We start from the raw sequence: 23,223 nt of genomic DNA on the forward strand, positions 1-23,223 counted from the left end.
TGCTGTGGAATGCACATGGGTTTCCACACATCAACGCCTCTTATCCACCAAAGTTATTTCCCCCTGGAGTGAACCTATCAAAGATTTTCAGCCTCTCTGGAGAGAACAGTTCCAGATAACACTGGATTCCCTTGTCAATTTTTGCCTACCAGGCTCTGGCAGCATTTTATACCTGACACTCTGATCTTGACACTCACATTGAAAAAAAGTGTGTGTGTATATACATCTTGTGCTGCTCCCTTCGGCTTTACAAGCAATGCAGCTGGCTTCAGACTTGCCTGCTGCAGGGAAGAAGGGAAAGCAATGTTTGGCATCTATATAGCTCTCCTATTCATCCATGGATCTTACAGTGCTTTACAAACATTAGCATTATTATTCTATTTAGTATGTGCCAGGCCTCTCCAAATAACAAGTCATGTTCCATGCCCTGCGGAACCTGGGGAAAGATTTTCAGAAGAGCCCAGGATCAGATTTCCAAGTACTCAGCACCTCCAGTTGGGGCTGGATTCTCCAAAGAACTCAGCTCCTGCTTAGGATCCTACCTAAGGGCCAGGACCCAGAGCCTCAAAGGTATTTAGGGATTTGACTTCAATGGGAATTATGTGCATAAATACCCTTGAGGATCCGGCCTCAGGTGTTCAAAAGCATTCAGCACCTCCTGTTGTGACAACCACTGATTTTCAAAAGTGGAAGTGAGGCGCAGAGAGGTTAAATTTGACCATAATAAAGCACATCAGTGAAGGAGCAAGCAATAGAACCCAGGAGTCCTGAGTCCTCCATTAAAGACTAGAGTGGTGGTTCACCATGTTTGCCATGTAATGCCGACCCACACAGGCAGCAGAGATCAAACTTGGGATCTCTGAAGCTCAATGCATGAGCTAAAAGACACACCTCTCTGAGCAGGCTCATCAATGTCTAGGGGGCCTACCCACCATTAGAGGGGCACAGAGTGCCACTCCAAGCAAGCAGGGGGGTTACATACCTCCCCCTGGGCAGGCAAGTGCATCTCAGCTGAATTGCCTGAAATCCCACTATGGGCCACCACTTGTAACCCTGACCCACACACAGGCATTGGCAGTGGAGCTCCAACCTGGGATCTCTGGAGCTAAATGCATGAGCTGCAAGATGCATCTCTCTTAGCCAAAGCCATAGCAGGCTCATCAATCTCTAGCCACCACGAGAGGGGCTAGAGTGCCCCTGCTGGCAAGCAGGGGTTACAGCTGTATGGGACTCCCTTTTCCATATAAGGACCCCACTCCCACCTAGCCAGGATCCCATTTAGCCATGTCGGAAGGGCAGGGCGGTTGTGATTCCCTGACGCCTGTCAGTCCATGAGCCATCGGTTCAGAACCACTGGGCAAGGCAACCTCACCCTAGTAGCTTGGCACTGCATGGCGACATTCTCAATGGTTTCCTGGTTGTGACCTGACGGTGGCAGCTGCCCTCAGCATTTTGGGAGGCTGGGGTTTTAGCTGGCCTAGGGCCCTTTCACATGACAGGATTAGCCTCAGGGAACCAGACCGCCCCCCCCCAGGCACCCAGCATTGCTTTGTTCCGTCTCCCTGGTTCGTCAGGCTGCTGCAGGCTCTGAGAACAGATACCCCGGAAGAGAGGCCTGCCTCTGGGGACGGTGGTTTCAATGAGCTCAGTTCCAGTGCATCAGCAAAGGGGATCAGAGAGAGGAAGGGGAGGTGGGCTCGCTATGGCACAGGCGCTGAAGCACGCGAGCTGATTTTCAGTGGCACTCACACTGCCTGGGTCCTGGCCACCGGTCTGGGGAGCTCTGCATTTTAAATTTAATTTTAAATAAAGCTTCAACATTTTGAAACCTTATTTACTTTACATACAACAATAGTTTAGTTATATATTATAGACTTCTAGAAAGAGACCTTCTAAAAAAGGTTAAAATGTATTACTGGCGCGCGAAACCTTACGTTAGAGTGAATAAATGAAGACTTGGCACCCCACTTCTGAAAGGTTGCCGACTCCTGCTCTACAACAACATCTTGAGATGGAATGGTTTCTCTGCACACACACACACATGCACGCACGCACGCGTGCTCCACCCTGGCTCGCACTCGACGTTTCTATTTACTGTCACCACACAAATTTCACCCTCTACACTCAAAGCTAGTGTGAGAAAAATTACTTCCCTCTGTCCTTTGGACCGGACAGCAGAACCCACTGCCCACTGGAGCACACCGGGATTGCTTTTAAACTGCTGCTCCAGGGGCCACTTGGGCAGATGTCAGTTTTCTAGAGGCATTCAAAACGAGTGCATAGAACGGTCCGGGTGTCTGACGGAGATGCTGACCTGCGTCATTACAAGACTCTGCCTGGAGAGTACAGAGCTCAATTAGCCAGAACAATAAAACAAACCATTTCTAAGTACCTGCAAAAATTTCCTCTGGTGTGTATGGCTGGAAAGTTATAGTTGGCACAGCTCAGAAAATGGAGGCATTTGGCCTTCAACCTTGTGCTTCCAAGTCAGGCTGGAACAGGAGTTTATAAATCCCCAGCACTGATGTTGGCCCCATCGCAGGCCCAAAACAGCCCCAACATGATGCTAAAGCTAGACCAGGGTCCAAGAGGTATAGCTGTGAGCTGGGTCTGCAACACGCTGTTCTCAAAGATTAGAAGCATCCAGCTCTAGGAGGTTGATTTGATTTGTTATAGAGAAAGGAGCCAGAAGCAAATATGGAGCAGTATCCAAACTTCCCCCAAATTTAGTAGTATTTGGATTTCAGGTTTTGGTTTGGCTCCGACCAACTAAAACTGACCCCTCTGAAACTGGTCCCATGCAGTACTGAAGCCAGCCCCAACATGATGATAGGAACTGGTCGCTAGGCTATCAGGGGTCGTGATGTCACACTGGGTGGCACTAAAACCAGTCCTACCATGACACATAAAGAAACCAGCCCCAGTGCGGTAAGTTATGTTACCTGCAAAAAATCTAGGGCACCTCGCCCATACCCTACCGAGGGCTCAAGGCGTGACCCAATCAATTTAGGCACCCCTACCCTCAGGATATAAGGCACCTATTCTTATCCACTGGGCTCAGGAAGAAACCTGGTCAATTTAAGTACTGCCCTTTTCCTAGGGGCTTTACGGGTCTGCAGAACCTTTTTCCAGTGAGAGAGCCTTACACAGCTGCACTCTAAACATTTATTTATTAGCAACACACACAAAATACATATACTAAGCAAATTTCTTATGCTCACCACCTCCAATATACAGACAAAATTCACCCGATGGCCAGTTAGGATTCTCTCGTCTGGGGGTTCCAGCGATGCCTTTGCACGGCACGGTCGTGCAGAGAGGTCAGAGTTCCAGCAGCTTGATGTTAAATTCCAGTCTGGAAATGGTTCCCAAAAGCACTGGTCTTTTGTTACTTTATATAGGTAAAACTAACTACGGCCTTTAACTTCACTAAACCTATCACATTATTCAGTACCCCAGGTAACAAAATTTAACCAATCACGCACTGGCACCCATGTTTTCTCCTCCCTGCTCAACTCTTTTTTACATTTTATCTCTCATGCCCAAATTGCAACTTATTTATGACCTTCTTTGTTTGTGCAGATGGTCAGCAGAAGTTTGTGCACTGCTCAGAGCTTAGCTTATCTATTTTCCCCATTCCTGGGGGCTTTTTGTTTCCTCCCTAAACTTCCCAGCACCTGGGTGTCTCTACTTTACAACCCTGGGTGTTATAACTCTTGTTGGGGCATTCCTGAGGTGGGGGCACCTTAGCAGCCATGGAGCATTTTTTCCTTAATTTTAGTGGTGAAATCCCTGAGTTGCATGCAGGGAGCCAGCCCTGGCCCCGGTGCGCGCCCCTGTTACCCCGGCGCCGCTTTATGTAAGCGGTGCTGGGCCGGAGCCCAAACCCCTCCTGCACCTCGCCCCCCAACGCCCTGCCTTAAGCCCCCTGCCTGCACCTTGCACCCCTCCTGCACCCCAACCCCCTTCCCTGAGCCCCCTCATACACCCCGCACCCCCTCCTCTGCCCCAATTGAGCCCCTTCCTGCACACCACACTCCTTCCCACACCCCGGACTCCCTTCCACATCCCAACCCCCTGCCTCGGCCCTGCATACAATTTCCCCACCCGGATGGGGCCCTCGGCCCAAAAAGTTTGCCCACCCCTGCTGTAGCACTACTCAGTTTCCTGGAGCACTCCTGATTGAATTCAATAGCTCTGTTTAAAACACACAATGGTCACAGATGCAGGGTGGTACCTTCAAGGAGGAGAGTTTTAGTTGCAACCACTGCTAACCACTTCCCCTGCCCTGTAACAAAAGACAAGAAACCTCCGCCGCTGGCTATTTCACTCTGTCCCCCCTTCCGGAGCGCCAGCATTCATCAATTCCCGGAAGATCCAATAACACTCTAAAGGCTGGACGTGAAATTGGATTATCTGGGCCTCAGCCTTCGTACAGCGAGGAGGTAACTCCCCTGAAAGGCTGACAACAACCTCGCCACATTGCAATTGCTGCGTGGACCTCTGCTGAACCTTGAGTGGCAAAGCACATGGTTATTCCCGTTTCACCTTGCAGCTGGTTCGCTGTAAATTGATTACATTTGTCAGCTTGCTTTTTTTTTAAATGTTGTGAATGGAGGCTCACTGCAGGTGTGTGAACGGCAGTAGTGTCTCTGCTACAATAGCGCCCTATTATTCTATGCTCTGTGCTTATCAGCGCTAACAATGAATCAGATGTGCCAAATCAGACAGAAAATATTGCTTTATAAACCCAAAGAACGTATGCAGGGTCTAATCTATCCATCCATCAGCTCCCTTATCCAATCTACCGACAGGCACTGGGGAGACAGAGGGAGACAACAGGTAACAATCACAGTATCATGGTAACCAGGAGAGAGACGCTCAAGTGGCTCGTACGCTATCAGATGCCGGAGATGGGCGCATCGCCACACACGCCGCTTCCCCGGGCTGTAAGCAATAACCAGACACAAAAGGGCACATGTCACAGTGGAATAACAGCATTATTATTATTTGTATTCGTGTAGTGTCGGCAAATCCCAGTCAGAGCAGAGCCCGGCTCCTTGTCTTCAAAGCTGTAAGTCGTCTGGCTATCTGAGAGACCCGGCTTTGGCCCTCACCCCACCACAGCACCTGCATTTGACAGTGAGGCACTACTGTCATAAGGCTCCCATGATGCACCATGTGGCTTAGTCAAAGGGGAGACCACCGTGCATCATGGAAGAGGCAGTCTAGCCAAGAAGTCCAGCCCATGGGCGAGAATGGGACACTGAAACACCTGAACTACAATTCCCATGAGGCACCACCACAGCGTAGGCCAATGCAGTTTAATGTTGAACTGACTCTAAATAAAATGTTTTAGCTCATTTTAACAAACCAAAAATTTCCAGACAGAAAGTCTAAAAAGTTTGGCAAAATCAAAAAATTTCCCCTGGGGAGTCAAGGTTCTCAGCCAGGCACCATTATTAGACTATGCCATGGTGCAGCTGTTGAGAGGGTGCTGTTTGTGGGGCTTGGGGGTGACCTTGATTTCACAGGAGGGAAGCTGTCGCTTACGTCATCTCTGATGCTTGTACAGATAGACTATAGCTAAATGGAAGGGCAGTAGGAGGAAATAGGAAATCATGGTGCATAATCTTCTTTCTCTTTATCCGAGTCACTGTGGGTGATTCATGTCTATTCCCAGCCATTTCTCTTTTATGAATGCATGCTGGGTAATAACACACGAGGACTCCATGTTTTTAAAGCTAAACTGGACCTTTATTAAGAGAACTATTTACAGGGACTCTGCAATTGCAGCTAGCATTCCTGGCATGTGCAAACAGCCTGATTTCCTGCTGTCTCCTCCAAACTCTTCCCTCCTGAGGCATGTGCTCTTCCCGCCAGACTCCATGCAGGTTGCTACAGCTGATGTTTCTTATTTTCGAACAGGGACTGGGAGAGAGGTGATGTGTACACAGTGCCTGCAAGTGACACTGTGCTGGACCTTGAGCAGCCATCTCAGCCCATTTAATGGTGGCTAAAATATGATAGGCCCAATCCACTAAGTTCTGATCTGGATCTGAGCTGCTACAACATTCTGGGAACTGCCCTTTGTTCGCTGAACTCTTGTGCGAGAGCCAATCACCAGACCTGGAAACATCCCAAATGGAAAATATTTACTGACCAGTGTATGGAAAACAAAGTTCATTTCAGCAGAGGCTACGCTGTGGAGCTCACTGGTCAATGGAGACTATGGTTTAATCTAAGCAGCTGTTCAGTGAAGGGTATTAAGGTAAGAATACTGATCGCGAGACTCTTCCAGGGCAGGTGTTTGGATTATGATGGCAGCCGATTATACCAAGGTGGAAACTGAGACAAAGAGGAGTGAAGTGGCTTGACCGAGGCTATCCAGAAAGAACCTGTCCTACTACCCCTCCACCAATTTTTAGAGCCCTGCAAACCTGAAAATATCTACTTTATATGCACAGATTGTGTTTGCGGATTGGCTGCGGATACAAAATTTACTGCATTACATAGGTGCTTTAATTGGTGTTTAATTGCAGTGTAAACATTTGGGCTTGGGCTGGAGCCTGGCTCTAGGACTCTACCTTGTATTTAGCTGTGACACTGAGTACACTTCCCAGACCTGAAGAAGAGCTCTGTGTAGCTCGACAGCTTGACTCTCTCACCAACAGAAGTTGGTCCAGTAAAAGATATGACCTCACGCACCTTGTCTCTCTAATACCCTGGGACCTACGTGGCTACAACAACACTGCACACAGTTTGTTATGGAGTCAGGTACTGATAGTGGAAGGGTCAGGACAGGGCAGCCTTAATAACAAGAGGAAGCTAACCAAGCAAAACATGCCCGTGGAAGAAGAAAGCAGGGGGATTGAACCTTAGACATCATAGCAAATGGATTAGTCGCCCAAAGGCCCAAGGCGAGCTGAGAGGTTCTTCCAGGGAAAAAGAGACCTGAACGCCACAAAAACGCTCTCTCAAGTACATGAAGCAGGCACTCGAGCCTAAAACAGGCAGAAGTGTGGCTATAAATGTGGGGAAGAGGCATGTCCATCTTAAAGGATGTGCATCATCTACTTAGTCTGCTGAGATGCATATTTTTACTTTTGCTGGCACTTTCCTGTTTTCCCCACTAATATATTATGAGGATGATTTGTGTTACAGTCATCCCTAGCGACCCCAACTAAGATCAGGGCTGGGAGCTGGGTTCTGCGCACATAGTCCCTGTCCAGAACAGTTTAGACAAAGGAATATTTTTATCCCCATATAACAAATGGGGAGTTGACATCCAGATAAAGTGACTTGCCGATGGGCATGCAGAAATGCTGTAGCAGAGGCAGGAATTCAGCCAAGAGTTTTTTGCATCACAGTCCAATGCTTTAATCACAAAACCATCCTTCTTTTCTGTGCCCCCGTATGAACCAGAGCATCCTATCTGATTTAGCTCGGCTGCTTTATCCCCATGTATCTATTCTAAAGGTCAGGGCCACTGTACTTCAGGGACAATGAATAACCACAGAGAATCTCTGCTGAATGGCCCCTGTCAGCATTTTTCTTCTCCTTGGATAAGAACAGATGCATTTTCATATCGCTTATAAAGGGGATTAGGAGTCTTAAGAGATGGAGGGAGAATTCAAAGCATGCCGGTTGTTTGCAATGACTGTGGATTTCCGTTCTAATACAAATCTTATATTTATACAGCAACTTTAATCCCCAGGGATCTCAAAATGCAATATAGACAGTATACAAGAGGGAATGCTTCACCCACTACCAAAATGCAGCCAGCTCTGGGGTGGAACACGGCAGCTTTTTAAGAGCATGCAGGAGTGAAGGATGGTTTTGTATTCAGCTGAAACTGCAAGGGGGAAATTTTAGGTAAGACTGAAAGGCAGGATTTCAAAGTGATAGCTGCTCAGCTAGCAGTTGGAAAAGGGCACCGGAGCTAAAACCTTCTTGGACTTTAAGCTGTGCGGCGTTAGGAGCATGTCTGCAGCGGTGGCACATCTAGTCCTGTATGCTGATGAGAAGGGAAGAAGTGCTGCAAAGAGGTCAGGGTGGAGCACCTTTCTTCTGCAGAGATAAGCCATTGTAATTATCAGTGTTCGGCAGGTCTCTGTGGGGCAGAAGCCTTATCACACGGATCTGTTCATTTGGCAAATCTGCAAGTAGTATCTCTCCAGGGGGAAGACATCCTAACTGCGCTGGAGATATGGAATTCCTCAGCAGGAGATAAGGGGGAGATTGCATCGCAGGCGAGTGGCAGAGTTGAGTTACGAGCCCTAGGCCGTGTGCTGATAAGATCCCAATCCCCCTTAGCGTGGTTATTACATAGAAGACATAGCTGGCTTCCCGTCCACTGATCTCTCCCTCAAATGCAAAGCTACTTGACGGTCTCCTGGAGCTGCTGTGACCCAGTAGTGTCTCCTGAACTTGCTGTTCTGTTCTCAACTAGTCCTTTTCTAGGGGACCCTTCTGCCGAAGGGAATGAGACAGGAGTGGAGGAGGGAAGTAAAAAGGGGAGACAAAATACTAAAGGAATAATATTTGTACCTTGATCCAGTTCCTTTTACCCCAAAAAGCATCCTAAACTAGATTTATCCAGCATAGCTGCCATGCAGATAGCTCTGGGGTGGTGGGGAACAACCAGCCAACACACACCACTAGAGAGAAGGGGACATTTTTGGCCAAAGACACTGGGGTGGAATCCCTTCTCTTGTGAAAACATCCTGTTGGATCTTTAACAACCCCGCAGAGCAGATAGGACCTCGACATTTGAGCATCTCGTCCCCAACCCCCCAGGCTGTGAAGTGCATTGTATTTAATGTCTCTGTCGCCAGAGGATAAATTGACTCTACCATTGTGACGAAGTGGGGCTGTTCTTAACGTTTCCTCTGAATACTGTGAGGGTGCCTCAGTTTCTGGCCGACACTCTGTCTCCTGGCAACTAATGGCCAGGCCCTTCCCCCCTGCAAGGGGATGCTAAAGGTGTGGAAGAACAAAGAGGTCAGGTGACTTCCTGGCCCGGGAAAGGAACTCAGCAGAGAAGGAGGGGCTGGAGGGGGTTTCAATTTGGAGCTGGCTGGGGATGGGAAGTGAAGGCAGACATGGGCGTCTGGCTCGCTGGGCCCCAGAATGGACCCAGCTGAGGAGTCCGGTTCTCTGTACCTACAAACTCTGTTTTAGACCATTTTCCTGTCATCTAATAAACCTCTGTTTTACCGGCTGGCTAAGAGTCACGTCTGACTGCGACCCTCTGGCTTCCCCAGGACCCCACCTGGGTGGACTCGCTGTGGGAAGCGCACGGAGGGGCAGAGGATGCTGACTGCTCCAAGGAGAGACCCAGGAAGGTGAAGCCGTGTGAGCTTCTTGCCCTGCAGACAGTCTGCTCCAAGGGAGAGGAGGCTCCCCAGAGTCCTGACTGGCTTGGTGGGGAGCAGTTCCAGAGCATCACCTGGGGACTCTGTGACAACCATGGGGAGTGAACCTGCAGTCCCAGGAAGCCCAGACAATTGCTATTAATTATATAGTGCTGAGGGTATTCAGGGTGCCTTATAGGCAGCAGAGAGATAGGGCAACCCCCCTGTCCTGGATCATTTATTGGCTAATGATGACAGTGATATTTTCCTAAGAGGTGCAAGGCACCTGCAATTCTAGGGCGGGGTGGGTGTAACGGGGTCTACGAACCCCATTCTGAGCCTAGACAGAGAGGGGCGAAGAACCTCGCCTGTTTGCAAGCAAGCAGCTCGATCACATCCCCACACAGCCGCCAGAGCTGCCAATCATGGAGACAGGCACCCACAGCTGTAGCCAACAGAGGAAACAAAGCTTGCTAGAAAGGAGAGTACAGCGAAGGAAAAGAAGGCAGAAAGGTCTGGGACAGGAAAGGGGTGACAGCCCTGTACTAGGCTGCCTCCAAGAAAGGAACCAAGGGACTTAAGCAGATTGCAAGCCATAAAATTGAAGGGCTGCTGGTCTTAATTAGGGGAGACGGTCCAGGAATTGACCTGACTGAAGGCGAGCTAAGGGGGGTTAGCCAGGAGAAGCTGGGGCCCCTCAAAAGATAACACTGAGACCATGACAATGGGAAATGGCTTTCCCATCCTGGGAGAGTTTTTGAGCTCCTGAAAAATGTTCCGGCCCTGAATCAGGACAAAATGTCAAAATCTAAACAACGTGACCCCAAATCGGGAAAAGAATCAGGTTGAGTCATTTGGAATATATCATTACGCTTTTGACCTTTTAGTCATTTTTCAACTTTTTTTTTTTTTACTAAAAAATAACTTACACTTCTAAATGAAATGTCATTTTGAACCAATAAATGGAACTTTTTAGTTTAAAAAATGTCACAGTGAGGAGTTTCAACTTACTAAGCTTATATATTCCAAAACAGGAAATTTGTCAAAAATGACCTTTTTTTTTTGCAAACAGTTCTGATGAGCTGGCATTTTCCGATGAAGAAAACTATTTGTTGCAAATCTCTGAATAGCTAAGGGGTGCCTAGCCCCCATGCTCTGCACAACCAGAATACGAGGGATGCAATAATGATTTTATTGCTCCTTCTCCGGAGACCCTGAATTAAACACCTCTAGCAATCTCAAGTAATACAGCTCTTCCCAAACTCACGGCAATACCATCTTTAGCACAGACTTTCCTCACCCCCCATCACTCCTGCCACTTACAGTGCTGACTTTTTGTCCTTGTTTTACTCTTTTTGCTTTAAATTCTATCCATTACTACTGTGTAAATCCTATCCTTGGATATAGTGTTATATTGCTTATCACCCCTGTGAGGTAGTAAACCCATTTTACAGATGGGGAAAACTGAGACATGATGAGGTTGAAATACCAGTGCTTTACAGCCATTCTTTAACCCTAACAACAGTCCTGGGAGGTAGCAATCATAAGCCTTATCATCCCTACTTTATAGCTGGAGAGACTAAGGCCATGTCTATGCTACAGAATTATGTCGATTTAAGTTATGTTGGCGTTTAGCTGCTGCAGTTATTATATCATTTGTGTGTGTCCACGCTACGAGCCTTGCGTCAGTGCTGCGCGTCCTCACCAGGAGTGTTTGTAGCAATGCAGAGAGCAGTGTATCGTGGGTAATTATCCTACTGTGCAACTTGCCACCATGTAGTGCAGACAGGGCTGGATTTCTAATTAGGCACAGTAGGCACGTGCCTAGGAGCGCTGGCGTTCTAGCTGCACGTAAAGGTTAGAAATGGATTAAAAGTTAAAAAGTTAATACATACACCTCCCCCATGGGCAGCCAGGCTCCTGGCGTGGGTTGGTGGCCACTCGGCATGTGGGGCTGGAGTAGGTTGAGTGTCTGAGTCAGCCTGCCTGGGGATGCTATGAGCTGCGGCTGGGCAGGGCGGCTACTGGGAGTGTCCCAGATCCTTCCCAATCTCGGCCACCCACTGCCTCTGCCCTGTGCCAGGAAGGGGCATGGCCGGTGCCTCATTCACTTACCTGGGCAGAGCCAGAGCATGGCTGCCATGCCGAGCTGCAGGAGGGATGAAAGACACCCGGGGACCGCTGGCCATGGGGACAGGCACAGTCCCCTCCCGGCTGGGAGAGCCATGCATGGCGGAGGGTCTGGTGCCTTCCTGGGGAGGCTGTGTTTATATTTCTTTCCTTTTCAGCTGGAGGTGGGGGCGGGGGAGGTGCTGAAGATGTTCTGACTAGGTTAAGGTGAAAATCCGGCCCTGAGTGCAAGGTATTTTGGGAAGGTTTTGCGATTCCTCACGGGACCAAAAAGAGTCATGCAGAGGTGACTGGGAGCATGGGTTCAACGTCCCATAATGCAATGTTCTCCATCCCAGAATTCCATCTGCCTCCCATAATGTTTCGCACCTCTTTTCAAAATCACCCACACAAACCCGTGTGTCCCTCCTCTCTGTCTGCCATCTGTGACAGCAGCATGGATTTTGCACAGCTCTGTGCTGTTGTAATAATTGTGAGCCTCAGACACCCGATCCTGCAGTATTTGTAGAGACACAAGAGGAGCCGTGGGGAACATGAGGATTCCTTTAGAGCCTAGATTGCTGTGGGACGTAGAAAGAAACAATTCAAGGTTGTTAGTGGCATGCCAGTTCTGGGCCTGAGAAACAAGCACTGGCTCGTGGGATCGCATTTTCATGCAGGTTGGGACGAAGAGCAGTGGCTGCAGAACTTTCAGATGTGCCAGGCCACATTCTTGGAGCTGTATGCAGAGCAGATGCCAGCCCTCCAGCACAGTGACCCCAAAGTGAAATCTGCACTCTCAGTGGAGAAGCAAGTGGTGATCGCACTGTGGAAACTTGCAACAGTTTGGAATTGGGAAATCCACCGTGCAGACTGCTGGGTTGCAAGTGTGCAGGGCCATTAATTGCCTCTTGCTTCAAAGGACTGTGACTCTGGGCTATGTGCAGGACATAGTGGATGGTTTTGCAGCAATGGGGTTCCCAAACTGTGGTGGGGTGATAGGTGGCACACATATCCCCACCTGGCACCAGATCTCCTTGCCACAGAATACATCAACAGAATGGGCTACATTTCTGTGGTAATGCAAGCACTGGTTGATCATCAGGGATGCTTTACCAACATCAGTGTGGGTTGGTCAGGGAAGGTGCATGACGTGCACATCTTTAAGAACACAGGACTGTTCAGAAAGCTGCAAGCCCGGACATTCTTTCCCAACCAGTGGATTACTCCTTGCTCTCATGGCTCATGAAGCCATGTGCTGGCCCCCTTGATAGCACCAAGGAGCGCTTCAACTACAGGCTAAGCAGGTGCAGAATGACAGTTGAATGTGCCTTTGGTGGTTTGAAGGATTGCTGGCACTGTCTACTCATGAGATTAGACCTCAGTGAAAAAAAAATTCCAATGGTTATTGCTGCCTGCTGTGTCCTGCATAATATCTGTGAAGCAAAGCAGGAAAAGTTTCTGTTGGGGGAGAAGGCGGAGGCGGATTGGCTGTCTACTGACTTTGAGCAGCAGGCTCAAGGAGGATTTGAAAGACCAGTTTAGTAGTGAGCCAAAGTAGTATGTGTTGCTGTAGTTTGCTTTACCTGTCCTTGGTCTTCTGTAGCCCTGTATAAACTCTTTGGTAAATGCTGTGTGTGTAGTAATACAACATTGCCAATGCACCTGTTAATACTGTCTATGAATGATGTCAGCACCACCCAGCATATATTGTGAACTCATAAAGGTTAATTATGTTTCCAAAAACAGAGCTTTGCTCTATAACAGGGGTTGGCAACCTCTGGCACGCGGCTCTCCAGGGTAAGCACCCTGGTGGGCCAGGCCAGTTTGTTTACCTGCCACGTCGGCAGGTTCGGCTGACCGTGGCTCCCACTGGCCGCGGTTCACTGTCCCAGGCCAATGGGGCTGGCGGGAAGCTGCGGCCAGCACATCCCTCGCCCGCCCTGCTTCCCGCAGCCCCCATTGGCCTGGGACGGCAAACCGTGGCCAGTGGGAGCCACGGTCGGCCAAACCTGCCGATGCGGCAGGTAAACAAACTGGCCCGGCCCGCCAGGGTGCTTATCCTGGAGAGCCGCGTGCCAGAGGTTGCCAACCCCTGCTCTATAATGATGCAAATAGAAAAACATTTATAACTTAATAAATTGAGGGAAAAGCACTTATGAAGGGGAAAGAACAGTGATTTCCATTCCAGATACATATACACCCACTGTGTCTTTCACAGGTCAGTGTATGTGCGACAGCCATAGAATCATAGAATATCAGGGTTGGAAGGGACCTCAGGAGGTCATCTAGTCCAACCCCCTGCTCAAAGCAGGACCAAACCCAACTAAATCATCCCAGCCAGGGCTTTGTCAAGCCTGACCTTAAAAACTGTGAATGTCTTTAATGTCCCCAGGGATGGAGTGGTAGGGGTTGGGCAGTCGCCCCTGATGCCATGCAAGATGTTGGGGGGGGGCATAGGGAGGTCCTGGGATGCAGTTCTTTCTGGGCTGCAGAGGGAGGTGAGCATGGGATTGTTGAACCTGCAGGTCCATCAGAGTCTGCAGCATGTCTGTTTGCTACCTGAGAAGTTCAAGGATCTCCGTTGCACATCCCTATCCTTTTCCTGCACCCTTCTCCTCTCCAGGCCATCCCTGTCCATGCTGCCTGCAAGGGTGATACTCCAAACCCTGTGCTTGTTGTGTGAAGCATCAGAGGCTTGCAGGATCTCTTGGAACATGTCATCCAGAGCCCTCTTCCTTCTTCTCCTTATGTGGATCAGATGCACCACCATTGTGGATGGAGAGACCCTCAAGGCCATATTTGCAGCTGCTGAAGATACAATACACCGAAGTACCACTGTCAGCATCTTCATGAGATAAATTGAAACTTAGGATACTGAACTTACTCCCCTTGATCCGCGCAAGTTGTCAGCACTACATTCTCACTTCTTGGGATTCATACAGCACGGCGGCAGTCACAGCAGCCATGGTAAGTATGGCCCTGGGGCAGGAGAGCTCATAGGTATAAGTATATGTGGAATACTGACATCATTTTCCACAGATGGCGGTGATTTTAGCTGATATCTCACTCCTGAAGGTAACGGAGGCTGAAAGGGAACAGCTCCTGCAGGCATCAGGGTGCTGCCCGGGACAACATGCTGCTAGCCTCTGGGCTTCTGTGCTTCCTGCTGAAGTAGTGGCTGTGTGGTGTGGGAAAATGTCCTACCGTGGCAGAAGAAGTAAGGCAGAAATCTCCAGCAGAGGATTGCAGACTACCTGCAGGAAAGTTTCATCAAGATATCTACGGAGGATTCACAGGACCTCCCCATACGTATAAACAGAGCGCTCCGCAGGGCACCTTCTGCCTAACTTTAGAGGGGGATGAGAAGCAGATAGCAACACTACCTCCACTGGTTGTCTCACTGCCTCTTCAAGCACAAGGAAAAAAGATTAAAATCAATAGTTGTGTCCTGTTACTGTGGGGGTTCCATCCCTATGATTTCAAAGCAAGCAGCACCCTTACCAAGGGCTCCTTCTCCAGGCTGTAGGGATTGCCCAGGAGTCAGTTTAATGATACTGCCTGGGGGTATGGAGTTGTCCCACCCCTGAGAGAGGCAATTAAACAGACCTAATTTTCTAATGTAGATCAGGATCACTCACACAGCAAGTCCAGAAGCAGGATTAGAACTCAGAAGTCTTTGATGTTTAGCCTAGTGCTCGAGCCTCTGGACCACATGGCTTCTTAGATACACCCCCCCTCGTAAGTATCTAGGTATTCCATGGCTACACATGGCTTAGCCATAGCAATGTCTTACCCAAGCAGTAATAGAAATGTCTTACCCAAGACCACACAGCAAGCCTGTAGTATAAATCAGAAGCTCTAGCTCAGGGGTGGCCAACCTGAGCCTAAGAAGGAGCCAGAATTTACCCATGTGCATTGCTAAAGAGCCACAGTAATGTCAGCAGCCTCCCCAATAGCTCCCCCCCACCCCTGCTCCCAGCGCCTCCTGCCCCCTGGCTGCCCTGCCGATCAGCACCTCCTCCTCCCTCCCTGCACCTTCCGATCAGCTGTTTCGTGGGGTGCAGGAGGCTGGGGGGGAGGGGGAGATGCCAGGGCACTGCAGGCTCAGGGGAGGGGGCAGGAAGGGGCGGAGTGGGGGCAGGGCCTGTGGCAGAGCCGGGGATTGAGCACTGAGCACCCCCCGGCACACTGGAAAGTTGACGCCTGTAGCCCCAGTTCTGGAGTCGGTGCCTATACAAGAAGCCTCATATTAACTTCCGAAGAGCCGCATGTGGCTCCGGAGCCACAGGTTGGCCACCCCTGCTCTAGCTAGTGTCTATTGGCGCCAATCAACATACTAGCTAAGTTCCTGGCTGCCAGGCCTGTGCTCGGTTCACTAGCCTACACTGCTTGTCTTCTCCCTATAAACAAATCAAGCCTCCTTGTGACTAGGGGAACAATATCTGCAGGCAGCCTCTTCACCTGATAAGGTTACCACCTGTAAGAGCTGAGATTTGACACACAATAATAGCCGAGCTGCAGTAATTTACAAGGAAGTAATTCCCACCAAGGGATTCCAGTGACCTTATAAACTGAGCGAGTGGAGCTTGTTGGCTCAGGTCTTCCCAGGATGGAATGAATTCCCTGTGGTGCTCTGCAGTCTATTTGGTGCTATTGTGGCCATACAAGCATTATCTATAAAAGGAGGCTATTTTACCCAGATGTATTAAATTGTATTAAGGTAGCAACTAGATTAGAAGTAATTGCAACTATAAAAATTAGCTCAACTCAGAGAAGAAAAAAACTCATTCCCGGAGCCAGTGTTTGGCTCTTTCGAATTGCACAATCCCTGGCATGCTTGTGCAGCTGACAAGTTTGAATGTTCTAATGAAATCATAATCCACTGGGGGGTTTCATAGTGACTTGTGATATTAAATTTCTCACTATACTTGGCCCTTAAAGGTCCAATTGCACTTTACACAATGGATTAGGGTTCTTTCAGTGCCTGTGTCCATATTCTGCTTTTTGAAAATCAATTACAGTCTGCATTTCTAAATTCTCCTTATAATTTCAATCGGATTGTGTACTCTTCTCTGCTCCCTGTCCAGTCCTGTGGCGTAGCATTATAATGTGCTCTTCATTACACCAGAAGGACAACTTCCAGGCAGTGTTGGATGCTGTGAGGGCTACATGTTGATTTCAGATAAGAGGAGGCATTGTGGGTAAACCCCTGGACTGCATTCCAGAAGCTCAGGGTTCATTTTGCAGCTCTCCCGTAGCCTTCCTGTGTGACCTTATGCGCACAGATTTGGTCTGGTCTAGCCACACGTTTTGTACTGGTATAACTATTTTGTTTATTGTGAAATAGTTGTACTAGCGCAATCTCTAGCATGAACGTTACAAGGGTAACTTATAGCAGGATAACTTATTCCTCTGCCCATGTGGAAATAAACTATACCGGTGTAACACACCTTTATACTGCTATAACTGAGCCCACCCTAGGGACCATTGTGCTGCTATCTCTAGAAAGGAACCGGTAAAGCAGTACAACTTTCTAGTGTAGACAGAGCCTTAGATTATCTGTTCCTCAGTTCCCCACCTGTTATGTGAGGATAAATATATTATAGATTGTGAGGTGTTCAGATACTGCAGTGATGGGGGGAGGGGGCATAGAAGGACCCCAGAATAGCTTTCTCCTACCTTTTGTCTCTCGTCTATTTAGAGTGGAAGTTCTTCGGGGCAGGGCCTGTCTCTTACAATGTGTATGTGCAGGACCTAGCACAACAGGGCTTTGATCATGGTTGGGGCTTGTGTGTAATACATGTAATACTAATGCTGCCACTCTAGCTATGCCAGGACTCTACGGGATGCATTGGGCTGTCAGGGTCCACTCTTGGGAATGAAGGGGCGCACCCCTGACTCAAAAAGCATCGGTATAAGTCCCACAAACAATTTGTCCGCGGGAAGAGCCATAGCTGCTCCATCCTGAACTCCAGCAGCACCTATGGTTACGTCTCCACTGCAATAGAAACCCCGCAGCATTGAGTCTCAGAGCCCGGCTCAATGGACTTGGGCTCCTGGGGTGCAGGAGGCAGGGCCGCACATTGCAATGTAAATGTTCAGGCTCGGGCTGGAGCGCCGGCTCTGAGGTCCGTGCCCCTCATGGGGTTTCAGAGCCCAGCCTGAGCCTGAACATCGACGCTGCAATTTTTAGCCCTGCAGTCCGAGCCTGAGTCAGCTGACCTGGGCCAGCCACAGCTGTGCTGTGGGCATAGGTGCCGGAACTAGGGGTGCTGCGGTGTCTGATGGAAGTGGTTTCCATCATACACAGGGTTTACAGTTTGTTTCAATGGCTCTAAAGCCCTCTCCCACTATACAAATTGTTCCAGCACCCCTGGCTGTGGGTCTTTGATTGCAGTGCAGAGGTACCCTCAAAAGCCACACCAGGCAGTATGAATGAGCTCCTCACTTCCTGTGCGGCCGGCCGGTGTAATTACCACTGCCTGTACTTGTTCTGAATGTGGATCCTAATTAGATATAAGTGGCAAAGAAATAAGCTGTAAATGCTGATGTGAGCTGCTGCTGAAGAAATATACCCGGGAATAAAAGAAATTGGGGTCATCACCTGACTATACTTATTTAATGCGAGTTGTTGATTAACTTGTGTTTACATGAGTGGTCACAGCTCCTGCCTCCATAGGAGGCTTCTATCTTCCTTTCAGCAGACTGGCTGAAATGAATCGATTCATTGGCTTTAATTGCCTGGAGTAACTGTGGGTCCCTCTGCAGTGGCAGGCAGCAGCGGTGATAGTAATCCCACTTTGTACTGATGTGCCTCTTTGCTCACAATGGGAGGATCTCCATGGACTATGTGAAGGTGGGGAGGTAGAATCATGCCCATTTCGCAGTTGCAGAAACTGAGGCACACTGAGGCTAAAGGGCCCATTCCCAGTCCCACTGAAGTTAATGTGAATTGTGCCATTGATTTAAATAGGTACAGGACCTAAATAAGGAGGAAGGTTGATATGGTGATTAAGGCACTGGACTGGAACTCACAAGACATAGGTTCAATTCCTGGCTCTGGCATAAACTCCCTGTGTGACCTTGAATGGGAAACTGAATCTCCCCATTTGAGGTTACCATACCTAAGCAGCCCATCTGTAAAACAGGGATGATAATGATACTTTTGTTTCCCCACTCACTGTCTTGTAAGCTAGGGAGTGTCTCTTATATTGTATGTATTTGCAACACTTCACACAATGGGGATCTAATCTTGGTTTGGGCCTCTAGCTGCTGCTACCAACATTAAATAATAAGAAGTGATTTGCCAAGTCACAAACAGCGTCATTGGCAGAGTCTAAAGGAGCAGCCAGGTCTCCTGACTCCCCATCCCTTGCTTTAACTATTAGACAATGCTGCCCACGCCCTTAATTTGAACAAAGTACTGTGAAGGAAAAACCCCTCACAAATGGGAAAATGAGGATTTAACCCCTCTCATGCCAGTCCCTTTCTGAACTCCCTATGGAGTTTGTTCTGACAAATACACAGTGCCTTGAGAACAGATTATCATTTGGTCACCCAGTTCATTATGTGTATGAACCACATTGACATTGTCTTTCTCATTTAGAACATAAGATCCTTGGGATAAGGACCATGTCTTACTTTTCACTGAGGCCCCTAATGCTGCTCAATAAATCCTAATAAAAATACTTACGGCCAAGGAGTTAACTTTCATTGGAAGTGGTAATTCAGCAATACCCTTTGACTCCTTAGATAAGCTTTTACCAATCAGTTAAACTACTAAATACCTCAGTGTGAGTTATCCTGCCTCTTTGTTTTACAGAATTAACCCGTGGAACTCTCTGCCACAGGATATAACTGACACGACAACGTAACGACAAAACACACAACACCTGTCTTGAAAACTGCCTAATCCCCACTCATTCTTCTTAAGGTAAAGTTGCTGCCTTGTAGGAACTTTTTCCTAGCATGCTTTTCAGGGGGCTGGCACTTTAAATTGTGCAAGGCAGCTGCAGCTTTAAAGCAGCCATTTGGTAACTGTTGTATCTTCATCTCCTCTAACTGACAAGTGCTCTTAACTCCTGTTATGTTTTCCCCTTCTTATTCCTGGCACCTTCCCACCAAGGCCAAAAGCTCTGTAAGATTATGTGTATTTATAGGGCAAATGGGCGCATCCATGGTGGGCCCAGTGGTTTGATCCAGTATGGCCATGGGCAAATACCTAATTCACCACAGCCCCTCCCTTGCTCCAGAATTCAAACCAGACCTTTTGGGAAGTTCCAGGTTTGTTTAAATCACGTCCTCCGTCTTTGCCAATGCCTGGCTAGCAGCAGAAATTCCAAAGTACGGTGAGAGGGGCTGTTCTCTTGATATGTGTCTCCCGACTCTGTAGGCCTGAGGGGACCGATTCTCCTCTCCTTTATGCAGCTCTAACTCTATGGAGGTCAATGTGGGACAGCACCTCAGCTAGTGTAAATCATCATCGCTCCACTGACTACAATGGACATGCCAACTGCAGAGCTCTGGCCCAATGGATTTATACCTGGAGAAAACTGAGCTCAAAGGTTTGGAGAAACAGCTTTACTCTAGGGTAGGGGGCCTAACTTTTTGATGGCTCATACCACTGTCAGGTCTTCAAGGCAGACCTGTGAGGCAGACCTGTCTACCCAGTGGTTAGGGCACTAGGCTAGGACTTGGGAGACTCAGGTTCAGTTCCCTGGTCTATGACCGTTCTCATGGCAACCAGGATTGTTGGTCTCCAGCCTGAGAGAGATTTGCATGTGCTTAACTGGGTGTCAGCTTCCTAATTCTGAGCCTGTTAGCCCATCAAATACTCTCCTATACCAGCTCTGTCTTCGCCTTGCAGGTTAACAATAGGAGCACCTGAGTCCCTTTGAATCGCTCCCCTGTGATATCCAGCTCCTGACGCTGGCTATCCACAAAAATCCCATTTGCTCTGCCCCAAAGCAGCAGTGTGACTTGGTTTACTAGTTTTACCTTAAACCACCGCTCCTTGAAACTGCACCGCACCTGTGAGCAATTACAATCAAACAAAAGTAGGTTTATTTAAGAAAGAATGGAGAGTTAACTAGAACCGAGAGAGAGTAGTGGAAACAAATGGTTACACCGCAAAACAAAATCATAGAACATGAACCTGAGTCCACATTTATCCATAGTCACCTTTCCTATCTGATAAAGTAGGTCCCCCACCTCCAATTCAGTCTGTTGCAGAGCTGGCTGGTTTCACAGAAACCAGGATCCATTTTTTCATTGGAGCATCCCTGCTCCCCAAGGTGTCCCCTCAGTGAAAGGCTACTCAGTGAAAGGCTACTGCCTCTCGGGTAGGTGGATTAACTACACTGATGGGAAAATCCCTCCTGTCGCTGTAGTGAGTGTCTACACTGAAGGGTTGCTGCAGCAGCAGCTGTGCCGCAGTAGACTTTCAAGTGTAGACAAGCCCTAACTTTTACTCCAAGTCCATAAAGCATACTGTCAGTATAGTTCTAATATTCCTTAAATATTGCCCAGATACACAGCTTGCAAGGATTATGACTCTTTAGAAGTTACGAGCTTTCTGGAGATACCTCACGTGCTAGTCCAGTGCTCTACCCACTTTTTAGAGATAAATATCCTGCAAGACATGTGTTTGGTGTAGTGAGTTTGTCAGGTGCGAGACCAAAGTTGTTTGCAAAGAACTGGACCCTTTTCAAAGGAGCCTCTGTATCGCATGCTCTGCCAAAGACTTCCCGTGTGACCTTGGGCAAGTCACTTGGTTTCTCTGTGCTTCAGTTTCCCATCTGTACAATGGAGATATTAGCTTTTCCCTACCTTACACGGGGTGTTGTGAGGATAAATATAATACAGGCTGTGAAGTGCTTTGATAGCTACTGATGTAGCTATATGAAAGCTGACTGTAATTATTCATCCTATGACTCCAGCTACTTACACAACCCTCATTACCACAGTATCTGTGCATGTCATAGTCCTTTATGGATTTTATCCTTCCCCAGGAAGTATTCTCTCCATATTACAGATGGAGCATGGAGGTCTCTGTTAGAGCTAGGAATTGAACCTGGGTCTCTGGATTTCCAGTCCAGTGCTCTACCCACTAGATAATACTTCTTATAGCCTTTCAATAGTCAGCTCTTTTCCTCAGGCTCACCTCATATGGATGTCTCTCCACGCCGCTGATCATTGTCACTAGTCATTGCTGGATGACATTTCTATTTAAACTGTTTGGATTACAAGCTCTTCGGGGCAGGGACTGTCTCTTCCTATGGGGCTTCAGAGGTGCAGGGGTCAACCCATGTGGATCAGCTGGCAGGAATGAGGCCTCAATGGGGAAGAGAGACTCAGCCAACATAATAAGGAATGAATAGCTTCTTGGGTGACAAAAAAGTCTGCTGATCTGTTGTTATAGATGCGGTTTATGTACTGCACAAACGAAGAGTCAGAGAACGCTCGCTACACCCAGCCATGAACGTTGCACAGCGCAGCATTCATAAGTTTGAAAGTCTTAAAAAATATATTGATTTTATAATTAAAACACTCTACCGTACATAAAGTTAAAAGCCATGTATATATACACACATCACGAAAAGCAAACATCTAGATTTAACGCGACATAAATGTACTAATCACCAACTGTTTAATATAGATCGGTAGCACATCAAAAATAGATGGGATGGAAATGATTATTTGTATTACAGTAGCTCTAGGGGTCACAATCAAGATTAGGGTCCCATAGCATGAGGCAGTCTATGTGCACAGGGAGAGACAGCCCCTGACACAAAGAGCTATCGGGCTAAGTAGACAAGACAGACAATGAGTGGGAGGGGCAACAGAGAGATGGAGGGACTTGCCCAGGGTCACACAGCAGGTCAGTGGCAGAGTTGAGACCAGAAACTGGGTTGTCCTGACTCCTAGCCTAATGCCCTGTCTTTGGACCTCATAACCGTAATCAGATACCGGCCAGTGCTCTGATCTGTGCAAAATTCATGGCAGGGCTGGGGCCTAGCAGCCTATGTACTGTGTTCAGCCAGCCACATCATCCTGGTTTCTAAATATCAGAGCCTACAGTACGTAGGTACAGTGGGTATAACGCTGGTCTTACTGCCACTAGAGCGAGAGTAACTCCATTGAAGCCAATGGAATGAGGCTAGTGTAACACCGGGTTGGGATCAGAATCACTCCCTGTCGCTTGAGGTATTCTGCTGGACTGAAGTCAGGAGATTTGGGGAGTGTTCGAGTGCTCAGTGGATTTATACAATCACATCTCTTCCCCACTGCAGCTCATCAGCAGGTTTCGAACCTGAGACCTTAGGCACTAAAAGCTGGTAGTAAGAGTAGGCTCCTACCTTATTTTAGTTAGTTCAGCCACTAGAGGGGGACACACAACACCTGCTGAGCCGGTGAGTTGTATTTACTCCATCCTACCTTGCAACTCACTTTCACTCTTCACACCTACCTGTCTGCTCATCTTGACTCAAGCCCCCTCTTTGTCCCTTCATCCTGTCAACGCTTGGGCCTTCTCCTCCGCTGCTGTTGTCTGGAACAGCCTCCCTGGATCTCTCTGCCCCATCCCTTCCATCTCCTCTCTAACCTCACCCTGAACGTCCCCTTTCTCTCTTGCCCTATGCTTCTTAATTGCTCTCTCCTTATGGTTTTAATCATCTATCTCCTCCCACACCACAGAGGAGTTTGAGGTTTCATAAGACATCAAGCTCTTTTCAAGCTGTTTCCCCTGTGACCTCCT

General features: G+C 48.3%; 1 protein-coding gene across 2 annotated transcripts in view; it reads left to right on the forward strand.

The window, feature by feature from the left end:
* The first annotated feature begins 6,196 nt into the window (after positions 1–6,196).
* Positions 6,197–23,223, forward strand: part of PLXNA4 (plexin A4) — a 684,054-nt gene continuing 667,027 nt past the window's right edge. Inside the window, exons 1-3 of one of the 2 annotated variants that reach the window (XM_045028652.1) lie at positions 6,197–6,271; positions 14,092–14,435; positions 19,291–19,401. The gene's annotated coding sequence lies outside the window, so the exon portion shown is untranslated. The remainder of the gene's footprint in view (positions 6,272–14,091; positions 14,436–19,290; positions 19,402–23,223) is intronic. The other variant, XM_045028703.1, reaches the window with a different exon arrangement.

Source organism: Mauremys mutica, chromosome 1 (assembly GCF_020497125.1).
Source record: "Mauremys mutica isolate MM-2020 ecotype Southern chromosome 1, ASM2049712v1, whole genome shotgun sequence".
Classification (NCBI taxonomy): domain Eukaryota; kingdom Metazoa; phylum Chordata; order Testudines; family Geoemydidae; genus Mauremys; species Mauremys mutica.